Source organism: Phoca vitulina, unplaced genomic scaffold, assembly GCF_004348235.1.
Source record: "Phoca vitulina isolate PV1807 unplaced genomic scaffold, GSC_HSeal_1.0 scaffold5, whole genome shotgun sequence".
NCBI classification, from domain to species: Eukaryota; Metazoa; Chordata; class Mammalia; order Carnivora; family Phocidae; genus Phoca; species Phoca vitulina.
In genome coordinates, this window is record NW_022589708.1 from 47102365 (window position 1) to 47122926 (window position 20562).

Below are 20562 nucleotides of genomic sequence, written 5' to 3' on the forward strand. Positions count from 1 at the left end.
TAAGAAACAAAACAAAGAGAACAGAGAAAAAAAAAAAGACAAACCAAAAAACCAGACTCTTAACCATAGAGAACATACAGATGGTTACCAGAAGGGAGGTGTGTGCGGGGGTGGGTGACATAGGTGAAGGGGATTGAGAGTACACTTATCTTAATGAGCACTGAGTAATATTTGGGATTGTTGAATCACTATATTGTACACCTGAAATTAATATAATACTGTATGTTAACTACACTGGGATTAAAATAAAATAGATCAATTGACCTTAAATGTAGTGGTTTATTTCTGAATTCACAATTTCATTCCACTGATCTACGTATTAATCTTATATAAGTAAAAGGCTCTCTTGACTAGTGTAGTTGTGTAGTAAATTTTGAAAATGGGATGTGCTAAGTCTTCTAATTCAGTTTTCTATTTTCAAGATTATTTTTGTTATATAGGATCCTTTGTAATTCCATATTAATTTTAGGGTCAGCTTGTAAATTTCTGCAAAAAGGCCAGTTGGATTTTGATAGGGATTGCGTTAAATGCATATATCAATATGGAGACTATTGCCATCTCAACAAAATTGAGTATTCTGGTCCATGAAAAATGGAATGTTTTTCCATTATTTAGATCTTCATTAATTTCTTTCAACGATATTTTATAGTTTTCAGTGTATGTCTTGTACTACTTTTGTTCAAGGGATGCCTAAGTAGTTTATTCTTTTGTTGCTGCTATAAATGAATTCTTTTCTTAATTCACTTTTGAAGCATTCCTTTTTAGTCTATAGAAATATCATTGGTTTTTGTATGTTGGTCTTCCATCCTGCATACTTTATAAATTATTTTTTCTAGTATCTTTTTTTTTTTTTTTTTTTTTGTAGATTCCATTAGGTTTTCTGTATAGATAGAAAGCAGTCTGTAAATAGAGACTTCAGGGAAAACTTTCACTCTTTCACTAACATTAAGTATGATGTTAACTGTGGGTTTTTTGGTAGATACCTTTTATCAGGTTAAAGAAGTTCCTCTACTTGTCTATCTCTAATTGAGTCAGTTTCAGTCATTTGCATCTTTCCAGGAATTTTTCCATTTGGTCAAATTTTCTAATTTATTGTCATGCAACTGTTCATAGTATTCCTTTATAATTTGTTTTATTTCTGTAAGGTCAGTATTAATGTCCCCACGTTAATTTCTGATTTTAGTTATTTAAGTCTTCTTTCTTGTTAAATATAGTGAAAAGTGTGCCAATTTTGTTAATTGTTTTGAAGCATCAGCTTTTGGTTTTATTAATTTTCTTAATTGTCTTTTATCTCTATTTTATTTATTTCAGTTATAATCTTTGTTATTTCCATCTTTGTGTTTGATTGCTCTTTTTTCCCCAAGTGTCTGAAGGTGCAAGTTGAGGTTGTTCATTGGGCATCTTTCCACTTTTTTGATATAGGCATTTACAGCTATAAATTTCCCCTTAAGCACTGATTGAGCTGCATCCATAAATTTGGTATGTATCCATTAGCTGTATCTATTAGTTTTGAAAATGCCTTCATTTTCATACATCTTAAAGTATTTCATAATTTCTCTTCTATTGCTTAATTTCCGTATATTTGTGAATTTTCTAAATTTTTTCTGCTCTTGTTTTCTAATTTTATTCTATTATGTTTAAGCAACATACTTTGTATTCTTTCAATCCTTTTAAATTTATTAAGGTTCATTTATGGTCTAAAATATTGTTTATCCTAGAGAGTACTTCATGTGCTTTTGAGATGAGAATGCATTTAGGTGTTTTGGGGTATTGTGTCCTGTGGATATCTGTTAGGTCTTGTTGGTTTACAGTGTTGGTTAAGTCTTCTATTTCCATGTTGATCTTCTGCCTTCTTGTTCTATCCATTATTAAAAGTGAGACATTAAAGTCTCCAACTACTATAACTGTGTTGTCTATTTTTTTATTTCTGTCCTTTGTTTTAATATATTTTGAGGTACATACTTGTTTATGATTTTCCTGATGGATTGACATTTTATTATTATAAAATAGTGCTCATCATCTGTAGGAGCATTTTTATTTTTAGAGTTTATCTAACAGTGTAGACACTTCAGCTTTCTTATGATTGCTGTTTTCATGATCTTTTTTTAAAAATCCTTTCAATCTGTTTCTATATTTTCATCTAAAATATGTCTCCCATAGACAGTATATAGTTGGGTCTTTTTTTTTTTTAATCCAGTCTGATCATCTGTTTTTTGATCAGATTGCTTAATCTAGTCACATTTAATTTTATTATTGATATAGTTGGACTTATGTTTTTCTTTTCACTTTAAAAAAATTTATCTCATCTAATTCATTCCTCTAGTCTTCTTTTAATGCTTTCCTTTGGATTAAGTGAATGTTTTCTAATGTAATATTTTAATTTTTTAATGATTTTCACTGTAGTTTCTTTCAGTTATGTCATTAGTGGTTGCTCCAGGGCTTACCATATTTATCTTAATTTATCAGAATCCACTTCAAATTTATACTAACTTAATTCTAGAGAGAGATAGAAATGTTGCTCCTACATAACTCTGTTTTCCCCCTTTTTGTGTTATTATTATACATGGTAGATCCAATTACTTTAGAAACCCATTAATGCATTGTTTTATGTATTAGCTTTTATATTAGTCCTTTAAAGAAGCCAAGAGAAGGGCGCCTGGGTGGCTCAGTTGGTTAAGTGCCTGCCTTCGGCTCAGGTCATGATCCCAGGGTCATGGGATCAAGCCTGTGTTGGGCTCCCTGCTCAGCGGGGAGCCTGCTTCTCCCTCTCCTCCCCGCTCATGCTCACTGGTGCTCACTGTTACTATCTCCATCTCTCTTTCTCAAATAAATAAAAATCTAAAAAAAAAAAAAAAAAAAGAAGAAGCTAAGAGAAGAAAGGAGAGCAAGTGTATATTTCTAATGTTTTGTTATATTAAACTTATTTTCCATTTCTTATTTCTTCATTTCTTCCTGAGGACTTAGTAACCATACGGTGTCATTTTCTTACTCCAAAACAGCTTTATTTTCACCCACCTCCTTGAAGCTGTTAGTGCTAAATATATTACATTTCTATATGTTATAGGCCCAACAATATAATCATATATATATTACAGCTGTGTGTGTATGTACAGATATAGCTGTACATACACACACAATTGCTTTTTAAATAAGTTAAGAGAAAACAGGTGGAGTAATAAGCATTAATACTGTCTTCTATAATTACGTAATTATCTTTACTGGTGGTCTTTGTTTTTTTATGTGGATTTGGATTTCTGTCAGGGTTTATATGCTTTCTGCCTGAAGAACTTCCTTTAGTATTTCTTGGAAGAAGGCTCAGCTAACAAGGAACTATCTCAGTTTTTGCTTTTGGAAGTGTCTTCAATTCACCTTTATTTTTGAAACATACTTTTCCTGGATATAGCATTCTTGCTTGACAGCTTTTTTTTTTTTTTTTTTCCCTCCACTGTAGGGTGATTATTGATTATTTTACCTGCTGCCTTCTGGATTGTGTTCCTCATGAGAGGTCAGCTTTAAATCCTATTGGAGGGGGTCCATTGTAAATGATAAGCTGTTTTTTTTCTTGCTGCTTTCAAGATTTTCTGTTTGTTTTTACTTATTGACATTTTATTATGATGTATCTGGGTGTACATCTCTTTGAATTTATTCTACTTGGAGTTTGTTGAGTCTCTCAAATGTGTAATTTAAACATTTTCATCACATTTGGAATTCAACTATTATTTCTTCAAATATATCTTTTCTGTGCCTTTCTCTACTGTACTTCTGGTGCTCATTACAAATATGTTGATGTGCTAGTGGTTTTCTACATTTCTCTGCAGCTGTTTTTATTTTTCTTATTTCCTTTTTCTCTTTGTTTTTCAGTGTGTAATCTTTATAGATCTATCAAGTTCATGAATTCTTTTTTTCTGCCACAACTCTTTTTTTATTCAGTGGAGCATCTTTAGTAAATTTTTCATTTAAGTTTTTGTACTTTTCAACTCCAGAATTTCCATTTTATTCCTTTTTAAAATTTACACCACTTTATTGTTATTCTCTATTTGATGAGACATTGTCATAATGCCCTCTTTTAATTCTTTAAACATGGTTTTCTCTATATTTTGAACATATTTATAAAATCTGCTTTGTAATTTTTGTCTCTTAAATCAGTATTTGGGTTTCCCTCAAATGCAAACATTGCCTGCTCTGGTTTTCCCTGTGTATGAGTCACATTTACCTGTTTCTTTGCAAATCACACATTTTTGTTGAAAAATGGACACTTCAATACAACTCATAACATTGATACCCTTCCCCAAACCCCTAGGACTTCTTGTTGCTGTTAGATAATATATTGTAGCAACTCTTTTGCAAAATGGAACTGAGTAAAATGAGACACGTTGCTCATCTACCCCACCTACAGTGAAACTCTAGTCCTAGACTGGGAGTTGGGGGGAAGAGGAAGCCCCACCTTTGTGATAGAATCTACTGAGTGGAGCTTCTGTCGTACTGCTCTGGACCTGGGGATGGGACTGACTCATGGCTCAAATGCTGCAAACTCACAGAGATTTATTAGGTTTTGTTTTTTATTGAAGTTTTATCTATTTCTTATGTGTCATTAGGATTCCTTACAGAGATTTCAGTGGTTGTCTTATTATAATGTTCCCCAGGAAACAATTGCTTATCTAAGAACAGTGTTTGCCCAGCTCCTACCACTGCCATTCTGGAAATCCCACTACTTTACTTTTCTTATATAAAAGAAAACAAATATAAAATTCAAAGGCATCTGCACTATGATATTTTTCTTTCCTTGCTATTCTAAAATAAGTTTGCTGACTACTATTTAAACTATTTCCTTAAGTATTAGTTGCTACACTGCAGTAGCTATTTTAGTTTGCTAGGTGGTCTCTGGCAAATTAATATTCTAATATAGGAAATATTGCTTATTAGTACAGTTGATTGTTTAGCCCACACAGTATTTATATGGGTTTCATCAATTTTTATTAGAATGAATACCTTTTGATTTTTGTCTTAGTTTTCTAAATAAGACTTTTTTTTTTCATTTTTGTGTTTTTTTTGGGGGGGGACTTGCTCCTATTATACAAAGAAGTAGAAAAAAGAGCAAATATATTAAATATTTTATTTATTTATTTGACAGAGAGAGAGATAGCGAGAGAGGGAACACAAGCAGGGGGAGTAGGAGAGGGAGAAGCAGGCCTCCCGCAGAGCAGGGAGCCCGATGTGGGACTCAATCCCAGGACCCTGGGATCATGACCTGAGCTGAAGGCAGACGCTTAACGACTGAGCTACCCAGGCGCCCCAAAGAGCAAATATATTAAATCTTTGTTGAAATGTTTACATTCTCACTTTCAGTATGTGTCTATTGAATAGAAAATTCAATAGGTAAAAATAGAATGTTTATCACAAGAACATATGCTAATCTTTTCCAGATATGAATGTGATATGGGAAAGAAGAGTTCTTTTAAAACCTCTTTAAAAGTGTTCATATTTTAATCCATTTGAAATTAAGAAATAGGGCTCTCTAAGGCTATCTTCAAGGATTTCTACCCTCTCAGGATATGAATGACAATTTTAAGGCAAAAGGAAATACACGAATTTCCTGAAGGAAAAAGAAAAATTGTAATTAATTAAAATGGCTAAATTCTTTGACAGCTTCAAAAGGAATTTCAATTAAAATGATAAATTAACAAGATTTTTGAGCAATATTAATTTAGAATTAAATGTAATTATTGATGTATAGAAACAGGAAGTTTGCCTTTGGTGCCACTTTAATATAGACTGTATTTATTATAATATAGATATGTGGTTTGACAAATTAGGATATCAGAACCATAGAATTTCAAATGCTAGATAAGATAATGTCCTCAGTGGTCACCTCTTTAAGAGAAAAGCCCAGAAATCTCAATGCTCTGACAAAATAGATATTTATTTCTTGTATTTCTTATTCATGTGAAGGTGGCCAAACCAGGAAGCCAATGTTCCTACATATGGTTATCCTTCCATGTTGTTGTTTTAATTGTCCCCCCACCCCTTTTTTTTTTTTGACCCTGCTCGCCTACAGAACTTCAGTCGTGAACATAAGGGGAAAAGCATAGATAATTATGATGGAAGGTTTTATGGTCAGGCATTTCCTTTCTGGTCACATTCTACTGGTACCTAGTCATACCTAAATTCAAAAAAGAAGCTGGGATATGAATTCTATTTATGTGCCCTGGAGGAAAAGAAAATAGATTTGGTGAGCAATTATCCAGTCTGCCACATGCTCTCTAGTGGCTTGACTTGTAGAAAGAAAATTTTTAAATCATCCACAATTCAGAATTTGCATTCTACAGGAGACTGAAAAATGGTTGTGATGCTTCACTTCTGTGCTTTACATGCTTCTGCATGCTTTAATTTAAAACCGTTTCTTAATTTTTTTAATAAGCAGGGAGCCATAAAAACAGAAAATATGACTACTGGAAGGCATGTTGCCTCCTTCTGCAGATATGAACAAGAAAGATAAAGTGACTTGACCAAGCCACAAAGCTAATTAATGAAAGATACGATTTTTTTTTTAATTCCCAACTGACAATAAGTAGCAAGACAATAAAAGATAATAAGTAGAAAATTAGACTGGCCCAAAGAAACATGGATTTTACACTTTGATATACCATAAACTTGGTGCATGAATCTGGATTCATGATCTTAATCTTGCATCTGAGACCTCATCTAGGGACAAGAGATCAGTATTTGTGGGGAATCTCCCTAATGAAGTTGAAGAATCTGTGGTTAAGGAATACATTTTGGACTGTGAGAGTATTGTGGCCGTAAGGAATGTGACAGATCAAGTTACAGAACTTGGTAGAGGGTTCTATATGCGCTCTGAGCATACAGATACTATTCATCTTGCTCAGAAATGAAATGATTCTAAAGTGATGGGAAGAAAACTCAGTTATGTGTTCTGTTAATAAAGAAAAAATAAAACAAATTTCAAATCCCAGTTTGAAGAATGTCAGTAAACCTAAGCAGAGACTTATTTTTGCTTCAAACATGTAGAAGGACATTCTAAAGGTTTATTTTTGGAAAAAAGCTGTTCTCATTAAGAAAAAGAAAGGACAGAGGAAAAGTGGACAAACTAAGAAACAGGAAAACAGAAGTAGCATCTCAAGCTTTTTTTTTTTCTCTTTCTCACTGAGTATTGTTAATAAAAGTGTGGTGAATCTCCCACCTCCCCAAGAAAAAAGGTTCTTTTTGAACCTTATCTTCTTCATCAGTAAAATGAAGGATTTGAGGAGAATTTCTAAGTTTCTCTCCAGATCTCTCATTTTATTATCCCTGAACCTAGTTGTTTATATCTTAAACCACAAAAATAGAGACAGAAAGCATGAACATTAAATAAAATGTATTTATATTCTCAAAAAGTGTGTTCTCATTTCACCTAGCTTATCCCTCAATTCTTCCTGTGCATTAGTATCCTTTGAAAATAGAGGTATATTTAAAATATGATTCATTTCTCATTTTGTTCATGTTTTCCCATTGTGAATGGCCAGGATAACTCCAATTCATATCTCCTGTGAATGGGGAATACTAAGGCTGTTGCTTTATGAAGTTGTCCTTAGAAGTGTGCCTGGTATCAAAGAAATACCCATTGAGTTAGTTTCTCTGTTCTAAAGTCTGAATTTAAAGATGGGAAACATTTACAATATTACATCCTATGGGGAAATATAGGTTTCTGAGTTAATATGGAATAAAAGCTGAAAAATGAATAGTCTGTAGTGAGTCTACTATAAAAGCATGTTCAATAATCATATTTTTCTTATACTCTGTTCAGTTTTATATTTAGATTTTAGTATTGACTAGCTTCTGTAGCTTTTAGAAAATTACATAGGGGGTAATACCTTCTCCTTGATCTCAGGCTTATGTTTTAAAGCTTGAAATTTGATTACCCTCGTTATTCTTGATTGGTATAATTATAAATGTGATTAGTAGAAATAAAATATAATCATACTGTTTATAAAACCAACCAGTGATTTTTCCACCTCAAAAATTTACCAGTTGACTTCTCTGAGCAAGGCACTGCTTACATTTCTTTTAATTCTTTATTTTCCTAGTTACCCATCTGTTTAAAACCCATTGTTCCACTCATCACTTCCCTATTCTATCTCCTCTTTGGTGCATTTCAGTTGTCTTAATATTAAATCAATACTAAATCAATATTGAAATTGCTGGCTCCATTACTATTAATTCATATTGTGAATTATAAATTTTATAGGCATATAATTCCTACATCTTGTTACACTCTGGTAATACCAAGATAATGAAGTCAGTTTCTGATGACTCAATTTAGGATCAAGACAGACATTTTAACAGATAATTGCAATGAAATGTGGTGAATACTATGAAAGAATATATTCACCCTTAACTATAGAAGCATCTGGGATTGCTACTTGAACAATAGTTTCCCAGATGGATTATGAGTATCCCTAGTAGGAAATAATCAGTCAGAGAGAAAGAAAAGTTCTGCATACCAGGGAGAGGGAGCAAGTAAAGCACAGATATTAGCAGTAATAATATCATATGAGTGCAAGCAGTTAGTAGAAGTAAAATCACATAGGTACAGTGGTCTGCTGGAACTGATTCCTACTGGCTCACAAGAACTAATTGTGTCCATCTTTTCCCAATATCATCTCCAATGATATTATTTTGTTAGCTTGATAAAGGCCATGTTGGGAGTACCAAGACACCACTGCTTTGGTAGTAAAATGTTTTTAATAGAATTACACACTAGGATGTATGCAAAAAACACGCAAAACAATGACTAAGCCACTATGCGCATAAGCCCGAAGGTCTGTATTTCTGACAAGTTCACCAGGGAATATTTATATACTCTAAACCCTGGGAAGCATTGACAAACATATGATGGGAAACTGTTGAGGATTCTGACTCTGATGATTTGTAGTAGGAATGAAACTGGTGACCAGGAAACTAGTAATTTTGCATAATTCATGAAACAATGAGAAGCTCTTCTTTTTTGAGGGGGAGTCCTAAAATTGATTGCTAGAGAGGCAATGAAAAGAAAGGGAAGACCTCAAAATCATATGCAGTGCCTGTTTGTTCTGGGGGGTTTCAGAGGATGAAGAAAAGTAAAAAGGGTAATCTGGAAGGGAGTCACTTTTAATTTTCCCCAGGTCCAGCAAGATGCTTCCTACAGCATGAAGGAGGAAGGAAACATTTGTTTGCTTTATTATAGTATAATGGTAATGAGTGTCTACTATTGTCAGTCTGGAATGCTTATAGAAGGAGAATTTAGAGGAGAGGAATGGAGGCCCTTCTCATTATGGATACAGAATATACTTGGTTGAACTATGCAATGTATTGCTTTGGCAATTTGACAAGACTGTGCTTAAGCCAAGCTGGAAAAGAGCTGTCAACACTTTATAAACTGTTGAAATAACTTCTTTATCAGTAGAGCATTGCATTGTCTCGCCACTTAACTTTCACAACTTTATCTTCTTTGAACTATTTAATTTCTTATTATGATCTTGAGTGCTTGGCAGATAGATGTGTATAAAATGACATAATGGACATTTTATGGGCTATTCAACTGGTGATCTTTGAACTCATATTGCTAAGTAGTCTGTGGAAAAATAAGCCATTTTAGCACAATTTTAAAAGCAATCTGCATTTCAAAAACCACCCTGATGGTGTATTTATTGGTTCTAGTAAGACATTATACATTGTTAAACTTTAAAAAAAAATGATATGAGAATCTGTCAAGTTTAGAAAGGAGTGATTATATTCCATTCAGGTCACTGGCCATAAATTTCATGACTGAGTTCTGGTATATTACCTTTCCACAGTCATTTTGGTTGTACTTTAGGGGTCTAAAAAGATTCAAATTAAGTAAACTGGTAATGTAACTATACTCCAGATGAATTGGTTTAAGCAGTAAAGCCATAGATTGAAGAACCTTTACATAGGTAAAGATTGGGATGCAAGTACCAGCTTCCAACTGTACTTGTCTTTAGAAGTATAGAGTTTCTGAATGTCTACACAATGGGGATGGAGATACTATGTAGTTATATAAAACTCTTCTTCTCTGGAGGCACCTGGGTGGCTCAGTTGGTTGAGCATCCAACTCTTGGTTTTGGCTCCGGTTGTGATCTCATGGGTCATGGGATTGAGCCCCGTGTAAGGCTCGGTGCTTAGCGGGGACTCTGCTTGAAGATTCTCTCCCTCTGTCCCTCTCCCCACATGCATGCATGCACGTGCTCTCTCTCTCTTTTTCAAATAAATAAATAAATCTTAAAACAAAACAAAACAAAAACTTTTCTCTGGATAATCCTCCACCACTAAGGGAGGGAATGGGCCAGGATAATATTATTCTAAACTGCCAGTAGCCTATCAATATTCAGGACAAGATTAGAAAAAAATCATGTTATGAACTGTTAGACTGTGAGGGGTGCCTGATTGGCTCAGTCAGTTAAGAGTAGGATTCTTGGTTTCGGCTCAGGTCATGATCTCAGGTTTCTGGGATGGAGCCTTGAGTCTGGCTGCATGCTCAGTGGGGAGTCAGCTTCCCATCTCTGTCTCCCTCTGCCTCCCCCGACTTGTCCTCTCTCTCCCTCTCTCAAATAAATAAATAAATCTTTAAAAAAAAAAAACAAAACTGTCAAGAGTCTGGGATTTTACCATACTTTTAGCTAAAAAATTGTCCAGGTTCATGGATGCTGGCAGAAGATAGCTCTTGAGTCAGAGAAAAAGAACTTTATTACTCACAACCCAGTAGGCAGCATGAGTTTCATTTTTCCTTGGTTTCCTATGTACCCTGTGATGGATAGACTGTAAGGTGACCCTTTCCCCCTGAACAATGATTCGCATCTTCTGATGTTCAGACTTACGCGTCATTCCCTCTCCTTGAGTATGGGGGGGATCAATGACTTGCTTTTACCCAATAGAATATAATAAATGTGATAAGATGTCCTATTACATTATGGTTAGGTTACACTATATGGCAAAGGTGATGACATCTCACCCCTATAATTACATTACCTTACGTAAGACTCTATCTTGGCAGATTGGAGCTGAAGACTAATCCAGTTTATAGGCTTGATGAAGCAAGCAACCGGGTTAGAGAACCCACTTGTCAAGGAACTACAGATGGCCTTTATGAACTGTGGGAAGCATCCAGTCAACAGCAAGTAAAACCTCGGGTTTTTAGTCATACAGCCACAAGTAACTACCAGTAATCTGAACGAAAGTGGAAGCAGATTCTTCTGTCAGGTCTCTAGATGACAAGGAACCCTGTTTGGCACCTGGATTGCAGCCTTTTAAGACCCTGAGCAAAGGATAAAGTTAAGGTGTGCCTGGATCCTTGACCCATGGAAAGTGTGAGATAACTGTATTTGTTTTAGGCCACTGTATTTGTGATTTGTTATGTTAGTATAGAAAACACTGCTGAAGCCCCATGGGAGCAATGCAGAAACAGACCTGGGTAGATGGTGCACACATAATGAGTTCCTGTCATAGCTGATGAACCCTGAGATTAGGAAACTAATCTCATATAAGAGACTTCTAGCAAACCTGCTTAAACTTTCTCTTTAGAAAGACCCATTACCTTTATAATGCTGGATGGTGAACAGATTTGTTCTGTGACCACAAGGAAGACACAATCTTCATTTTCCAAGGCTGTTTGCTTTTTTCCTTGAGAAAGTAGTCCAAGACAACTGTTGTCACAAGTTTCACCATGGAGAATTGTTGCCAATAGCTCAGAGGTTCTTTTAGCATTCTAGAAGAATTTCCATATACTCAGCAGTATATAGTAGTGTGGAAGAGACCACAGTTATGTCTCATCCATGCCACAGTTATGTCTCATCCATTTGGGACAGTAAAATGGGAGAGAAGTAACTGAGCCTATTTTATAAAATAATATTTAGTTATCTGTAGTTTTTCCCTTGATAAATTTAAGTTATAGTCACTGCTACTAATGTGCAGGTAATATTATGTTTTGGTGTAGAACAGCTATGGGAATGTGCATGAACTTAAACATGTCCATAAAAAGATGAAGGGAGAATTTTATGCTCTAACTGTCTCAAATGTAAAGAAGATATAGATGCATTATCCCCTTTCCAGTACTCAAAATATTGGTATTTAATATATATAAACATAAGAATCTGAAACTATTACAGATATTAATAAACTTCAGTAGAGTCATTTTAGTTAAAACATTTCAAGCTATAAGTATTTTTCAGTTTTTCAAGAGTTTCTAAGATTTTTAATACAGAGAATTAGTAGATCATGACATGATGGATGAACTTAAATTCTGGGTTCCTTGATCAGGAGAGCTGGGATATCAGACTAAATAAATGAGAGTTTATTAGTTTGGGAGTATTCACTCATGATGCAGCATTTAAGATCCTGTGAGGATCTCGGGAGATGATGTGAACTCTATTGGAATAACTTTTGGAAGTATGGAAAAAGTGATGGCCAAAGTGAGCACCCAAGAATGGAGTTACTCAACTTGTACCCTCAGAAGAAATTTAAAAAATGGATGATTTGGAAGCTAAGAGAAGTTGTCATTAAAAATGTTTAAAATTCTTTCCTAGTTTCTGGACTTCAGACAATTTTGATTAAGGATCCACTTGTTAAAGAGAATGTTAGGTCCTTTGACAAAAGGATTCTATAATACATTGGCAATGTGCAAGATAATTATTCACTCAGTCTTTTCCCATTTAGTCAGTATAAATTTACAATGGAAAAAGAATTTTCGAACAATTTTGAGGACTAATGTACTTTGGTATTCACAGATTTAAAACATCACTGTGTCTCCTTTATTTTGAGTGGCATATGAGGGCTAGTTAATAAGTAGAACATTGGGTAATATGCAGCTCATATTAAATTCACAGAGCCATCCTAATTGCCTAATGTAAAGTTAGGAGAGACATACTTGATTGTTAGTGCAACCCCCGCTGGCTACTTGGCCTGTGAAGTGAGAACTATATAGTGGGGCAAACCAAATAGAAGCTCCTGCAACTGAAACCCCCATCAGGCACAAGATAGTTTATCAGCAAAAGTGTCACCACCTGGAGAAGATGAAAAAATTAGTACCACCTTTAAGGATTTAAAGTCTTGGTCCTCTTCATGTCTCCATTAAGTTCACCAATACTCACCAATATTTTGCTAAACCAGATGGATCCTTGAAGGTGATAGTACATTATCACAAACTCAACTTGTAGTAGTCTCCATTGCAACTGCAATGGCCAGACATGGTATCTGTGCTAGAGCTGAGGTAATCTGGCATCAGCACATGAAGCAGTCATAGATTTAACAAATGTGCTATTTTCTATCCATATTGAAAAAAGGTTTAGAAACATTCTGCATTCATGTATGGTTGTCATTGGTATATACAGTTTTCTTCAGGTCTATGTTAACTCTTGTGCCCATTAATGGTACAGTCCCAAAAGATTTGGACCATCCAGATGTCCGGTAGAACTTGATCCATTGAATATATGACAATTTATTAAAGGAGCTAGATGAACAAGTGGCTAACAAATTGAAGGCCTTGGCAAGACATGGATATTCTAAGAGTGAGAGTAAACCCTATGAAATCTCAAGGACTTACTATATCAGTAAACTTTTTAGGGTTCACTGGCCAGAGGTTTTGCAGAATATCCCATCCAAACTAAAAGCATCTTGCATCCTTTTGCAAGCAGTCCTGCAACGTGGAGCAAACAACCCGGCAATTTCTGGGTAGATATATTAGTGAAGTTTATGGCAAGTGCCCATGAGAGAATCAAAAATGATCTCCTGGGTTTCTAACTTCAGCTTATTCCATCTGCCATAGAGAATTTTACATCTACTGAAAACAACTCTAGTAAGTAAGCCCAGGAAGAGACAGAGTGTATGGTCATGAAACAAGTGATGTGTGTCTGGAGCTGTCCATAACAAGCTGGGTTCTGGAAGATTCACCAAGTCATACAGTTGATCAAGCTCAGTAATAATCCAGTGTCAGTTGGAAGTGGTATAAATGGAATTAAGCATAGCAGAAAAGAGGACATGAACATGCTTCAAGAACTGGTAGCCCAGAACCCATGCCATTGACAGCCTATGCATCACTGCCCCTTTCTCAACTCACACCTGTGGTATGTAGAATTTTATACATTCAGCTGTTGAGGTAGGAAGAAGCTTGAGCTTAGTTCCTGGATAGGTCAGCTTAGAATGTGAATGTACGGCAAAAATGGAAAGCAGCTACACTAGAGCCTCACTCATGGGTGGCTATGAAAAGTTTTGTAAAGGAAATTTTCCCGAGGCAATATAGCTCGTCATCTACTTTGTTTAGAAGTGGTTATAAGTTAGAATATATACTGGCCTGTGAATATAACTAACAGCCTGACCTACTACTCAGGGACCTGGAGAAAGACTGGAAGATTAAGGACAGAGAAGTCTTGGATAAAAAGTACGCAAAGGCACATATGCGAGTGGGCAGAATGTGTGAAGTTCTTTGTATCATATTAACATATTCCAGAGAGCATCCGCCATAGGAGTCAGATTATACAACCAGTTAGGATGATTCAGTCACCTGTTGATGCCAGTGAGTTTCTAATATCAGCCACCCGATACAGTGGATAATAAATGAAACTTGGCCATGGTGGCAGAGATGCTGTTTCAGTGGCCTGATACATGGGCTCCCACTTAACAAAGCTGATCTAGCTATTCCCATTGCTGGTGCCCAACCTGTCAGTGTTAGAGACGCTAAGCCCCCAATGTGGCACAAACCCTAAGAAGATAAATAAGCTCCCACTTTGACAAGTTGATGACATTGGTCCCATTGTACCCTGGAAGGGCCTGTGATTCATTCAGACAGGAAAAGAGACATGCTGGGTATAGTTCTGTCCTTCCTGACTGCAGAACACTACTATTAGGGAGCTTACAGAGCATTTGATCCAATGGCATGGGGTTCCATAAAATATCACTTTTAAAAATTTTTATTTAAAAAGGATATGTAGGAATGAGCCATCACTGTAGAATTAACTGGTCATATCTATCATATGACCTGGAAGCTGTTGGACTGATAGAAGATTGGAATGGTCTGCTGATGGCAAAGCTAAACTGGAACTCAGATGTAATAACTTTAAGAGGATCAGGCATCATCCTCCAAGATGCAGTACACATCTTAAAGCAAAGATGTTTATATGGGATGTGTACCTGATGGAGGAATTCATGGATCTGACCTTTACAGGGAAAAAAGAATGGCCAACTTTACCATAATTTCCAGTGGTGCCTTAAGGAAGATTTGCTTCCTATTCCTGCAAATCTGGGTTCTGTAAGATCAGAAACTCTAGGTCCCAATGGAGGAAAGGTTTCAGTCAAGGGAAACGGCAACAGTTCTATTGAACTCTGAGAAACTGGTACTGTTTGGTGAAGAGTGCGGGTTCAGGTTAAAATCCTGTATGATTTTGGGGTGCCTGGGTGACTCAGTTGTTAAGCGTCTGCCTTCGGCTCAGGTCATGATCCCAGGGTCCTGGGATTGAGCCCCACGTCGGGCTCCCTGCTCAGCGGGAAGCCTGCTTCTCCCTCTCCCTCTGCCCCTGCTTGTGTTCCCTCTCTCGCTGTCTCTCTCTCTCTCTGTCAAAAAAAAAAAAAAAAAAAATCCTGTATGATTTTTCAGATCCAATCATAGGCAATTACAAAGGCTTTGCTTGTCCAGCTTCATGGGAGAAAGTCCTACCCACATTAAACTAAACCACAGCCATGCCTTATAGTTTTCTGGAGGGAGTTACTCTCAAGGACTCCACTCCCTCCCCAGGCCAGCCTTGTATATCTATATTCCTAGACTAGTCACCTCCATTCAGAACCCTCCTAATCAGGGACCTCAACTGAGACACTTTTCCTTCACCTCCTTATCAAGAGATCTTGACAAGACACTTTTCTCCACTCTGACTGTAATTTTGTATGCCTACTCCTTCTTCCTCTACTGTTTTGTAACCCCTGGTTACAAAAATTACAAGGGTGTTTTGTTCAGGATTCCTTGACCGTGAGACAGTTCCCCCATCTGCACTGATGTACTTGATTCTCACCTGGTGCCCTTCTGTTGGGGAGAAATGGAATATTGGGAAGCCAGTGACTACTTTTTCCCTTGCTTACACTGTCCAACCAGTGAATAAAGGCTTGATTGTTACTTTCAATTTGGCTAATTGTCCTATGACCACGTTGACACCTGACAGCTCAATATCTGAGCACCTCAGACTTGATGCAAGGAACCCAAAGGCAACAAAAGAACCAACAATTTGTCAGGGGTAATTGACCCTGATCATCAGTAGGAGGTAGAACTGCTGTTACACAGTGTAGTCATGGAAGAATATATTTGGTACCCAGATAACCCACTTGAATGCCTTTTGGTACGTTATTGCCCAGTTTTGATGGAAAATGGATAAATACATCAACTTCTGCCTGAGAAAGGCATGGTGACCCGCCCTGGGCCTGAGGGCCTGTGTCATGTCATCAGGGAATAGTATAAGACTGGCATAGCACATTCTACAAGCTGAGGGGAAAGGGATTGAAAAAGAATAAGGATAAAGGAGGCAAGTATCTGTTGCAACACTAACACATTGGGAGGTATAATTTGTCTTACTAATCTACTTCTCATATTCCCCATGAACATAGGCATGTTAGAACCCTGGAAAAACTGCTGCCAACATGTACATGAAGTGGGTCCAAGCAATGCAAGGGATGTACTTTAGTGGAAACCGTGATGTACCCTGGATTCCTATGGAAAGCAGGAGAGGAGTTTGGCTGAGAGTTCTCTTGGAAGGTAATTTTCAACACCCAGCTCCTCCAGGGGTTGCTGGCTCTAGGCGTTTGCACCTTCCAAGTCACACTCTTCTCACACAGCCCATATCAAATGACTTATATAGGCGGAGAAAAAAAAGCCTAGCTCTTTTGGCCCCGAATAGGATAACTTTGATGGATCATACTAGTTCCAGAGATGGCCATGTGTTGGCTGTTAGGATTGTTCCCTCTGAACAGCCCTGCTTCTTTCCCCTTCATCCTGCAGTCATCGATTCCAAGGACACTCCTTAATACAGTCTGCACAGTCATCTCCAGTGTGAGTCTGCTTGTTGGATTGCTCGACCTGTGTTGCTTTTTTAAAGGATAAAAATTCTAATGACCCATAGGCGGCATAATTGACCTTAGTCTAGTGACTTCTTTTGAACTCACTTGCAAACTAAAATGTAACTTCATAAATTAAATGTTATGAATTGGATTATTTAGATATAAGATTGATAATGGATTTGAATTTTAGACTTGAAATTATTGAAATAAAATGTTTCAAGTGTTTGCTTCTGAAAAATTCTGAATTATCATGAATAAAACCATGAATAGGTGAGGATGTATTTTAACCAATCTGAAAATAGAATTAAGTAATGAGGAACTCCAATTGTCTTGTATTACATATTTAGATATTACTCAAAGTTTGTAGTTTATATATTCAGAAATGGCAGATTCTTTAGACTGAATGTGTGTGTCTCCCCAAAATTCATATATTGAAATCCTAACCCCCAATGTGGTGGTATTTGGAGGTGGGGCCCTTGAGAGGTGATTAAGTCTTGAAGGCAGAACCCTTATGGATGAGATTAATGTCTTTATAAAAGAGACCCCAGAGAACTCTCTCACTCTGCTTCCACCATGTGAGGTGATAGCAAGAAGACAGCCATCTACGAACCAGAAATCAGGCTTTTACCAGGCACCAAATCTGCTAATACCTTGATCGTGGGCTTCCCAGTCTTCAGAACTGTGGAAATGTTTCTGTTGTTTTTAAGCCACCCAGTCTGTTATTCTGTTATAGCAGTCTGAATGCACTAAGACAGCAGGTTATACTTATTTCTTGAGATGATGAGTTCTAGAAATTTCATGCAGATAAAATTAATTGTAAGAGACATATAATTTCTCAATATTAAAACTTTATTTCACTGGGGATCAAGTTTTGCCTGTGGAAAAGATAAAGTTTTCTTTTAAAAAAATTGGCATATCAAACAAATGCAAATTTTAGGAAAATGTCAACATGGAAACACTTTTATACTATAATATACAGGCCACATACATACACAACAATGACAATAATAAGATTTGTAATTGATTTATTCTTGTTATTTTAAGGAGGAAACATTCTGTAATTCAGATTTTCACAAAATAACCTTATCAGAAATTGAATCTAGGCTAATATATGGGTTTCCAGGTCCCAATCCAGACCCACTAGGAATCTGTGTTTTTAATAAATATCAAATGTAGTTTCTATGAGAGATTGTCTCATTTCCCTGTTGCTTCTTGCTAATCATAGTCTGGAATTCTAGTATATCCATCCTCCTTCAAGATGATGTTGTTCCCACTGCTCTGACCTGAGTAGAAGCGTGACTTAAGACAATGCCAAGCTTTCCTATTCTGTTCTCAAACTGAATCATCCACCATAGTTCACCAGTGTAAGAGGGTTATATGTGCAATAATAGTCTTTTGTGAAATTTGGGGATTATCTTAAGAGAATTATTATTTAAGGGAAAATGTCTTCAAAAATATTATCAACTGACTGTTAAAAATTAATTCCTAAAATCATCCTTTGTATCATAGCCTGCAACTAGATGTGATGTGGAGGAATATGTGAACAAAACTTGCACAGTGGTCCCCCAATGGGAGAACCTTGTTCAAAAACTTATTTTCCACCTTGAGATCTGCCTTCTCTCTCTACTTTGTAGGCAGACTTTCTTCTTCAATCCTCCATATTTTTATTTTTTCCCTCTACATTGAGAAGCTCTTTGAGTTTATGTATCTGCTCCATTCACTTTTACCTACCAGGATTATCAATAGACACCATAATCTGTAACAATATGTGACCCCACTGCTCTGCTATTCACAGTGTGTAATGCAAAGTAGGAATATACTTATACATAGGTAGAAAATATGTTTATCAGATGAACTGATCACTATCTCACATAGTTTGCATTTCTGAAGTTCTTAGGCAGAGTTGCATAGTGAATATAGCTATATTTGTTTTGTTTTGACCATACAATTAAATTATCAGATGAGTGGCACCTGGGTGGCTCAGTTGGTTAAGCAGCTGCCTTAGGCTCAGGTCACGGTCCCGGGGTCCCGGGATCAAGTCCTGCGTTGAGCTTCCTGCTCAGCGGGGAGCCTGCTTCTCCCTCTGACCCTCCCCTCTCTCGTGCTCTCTCTCTCTCACTCACTTTCTCTCTCTTAAATAAATAAAATTTTTAATAAAATAAAATAAAATAAAATTATCAGATGAGTATTGGGTATCATACTTAATGATGAGATCTTAGAAATAGTATCATTAAAGTCAGGGAAAAAAGAAGATGCTCATGATCTTGAACATTATTTAACATTGTTCTGGAAGTACTGACAATACAATTAGAGATAAAAGAAATGAGAAATATACTTTAAAGGAGGAAGGAAAAATTTCATTAGTTAAGGATATTATTATAACCTGAAGCTATAATAGATTCAACTGAAAAATTACTTAGAGTAAACCAAAAAATGAGATATTTTATTGATTTTAACATGAATATACAAAAGTTAACACCAGTTAAAACCAGGTAAAGTATAATAGAAGAAAACATCACTTATAGCAACAACAACAAATTAAAATATAGAAGATAAAATATAATAAGAAATGTAGAAGTTTCTAAATGGAAAGAAAAATTCAACTGAGTTGTGAGAATGGCTTCAATAAATAAAGCCATATCTTTCCTAAATGGCAAATAACTAAAATGTTAAAGATTCCAATGTTTAATAATATAAAAGTTCCAGTTCTCCCTAAATTCACAAATAAATCAAGAAGTGAACATAATTTTATTTATTTATTTAGATTTTATGTATTTATTTGACAGAGAGAGACACAGTAGGAGAGGGAACACAAGCAGGGGGAGTGGGAGAGGGAGAAGCAGGCTTCCCGCTGAGCAGGGAGCCCAATACGGGGCTCAATCCCAGGACCCTGGGATCATGACCTGAGCTGAAGGCAGACGCTTAACAACTGAGCCACCCAGGCACCCCAAGAGTGAACATAATTTTAAAATTATTTTTAATAGGCACAAAGATTCTAACTTGGGAGAATAAATGTGATCATAGCCAATACAAGTGGAATGCTGACATATTAGTTTCCTATTGCTGTCATAACAAATTACCAGAAACTTAGTGGCTTAAGCAATATAAACTTATTTTTTTTAAAAGATTTTATTTATTTATCTGTCAGAGAGAGGGAGAGAGAGAGCACAAGCAGGGGGAGCACAGGCAGAGGGAGAAGCAGACTTCCCGCTGAGCAAGGAGCCCAAGGTGGGACTTGATCCCAGGACGCTGGGATCATGATCTGAGCCAAAGGCAGACAGATGCTTAACTGACAGAGCCACCCAGGAGCTCCCAATATAAATAAATTTATTATCTTATAGTTTTGTTGGTTAGAAGTTTGATAGGGGTCTTCCTAAGCTAAAATCAAGATATCAGTAGGGCTGCATTTCTTTCTGGAGGTTTTAGATGGGAATCTGTTTTCTTGTCTTTTCCAGGTTCCAAAGGCAGCTTAAGTTT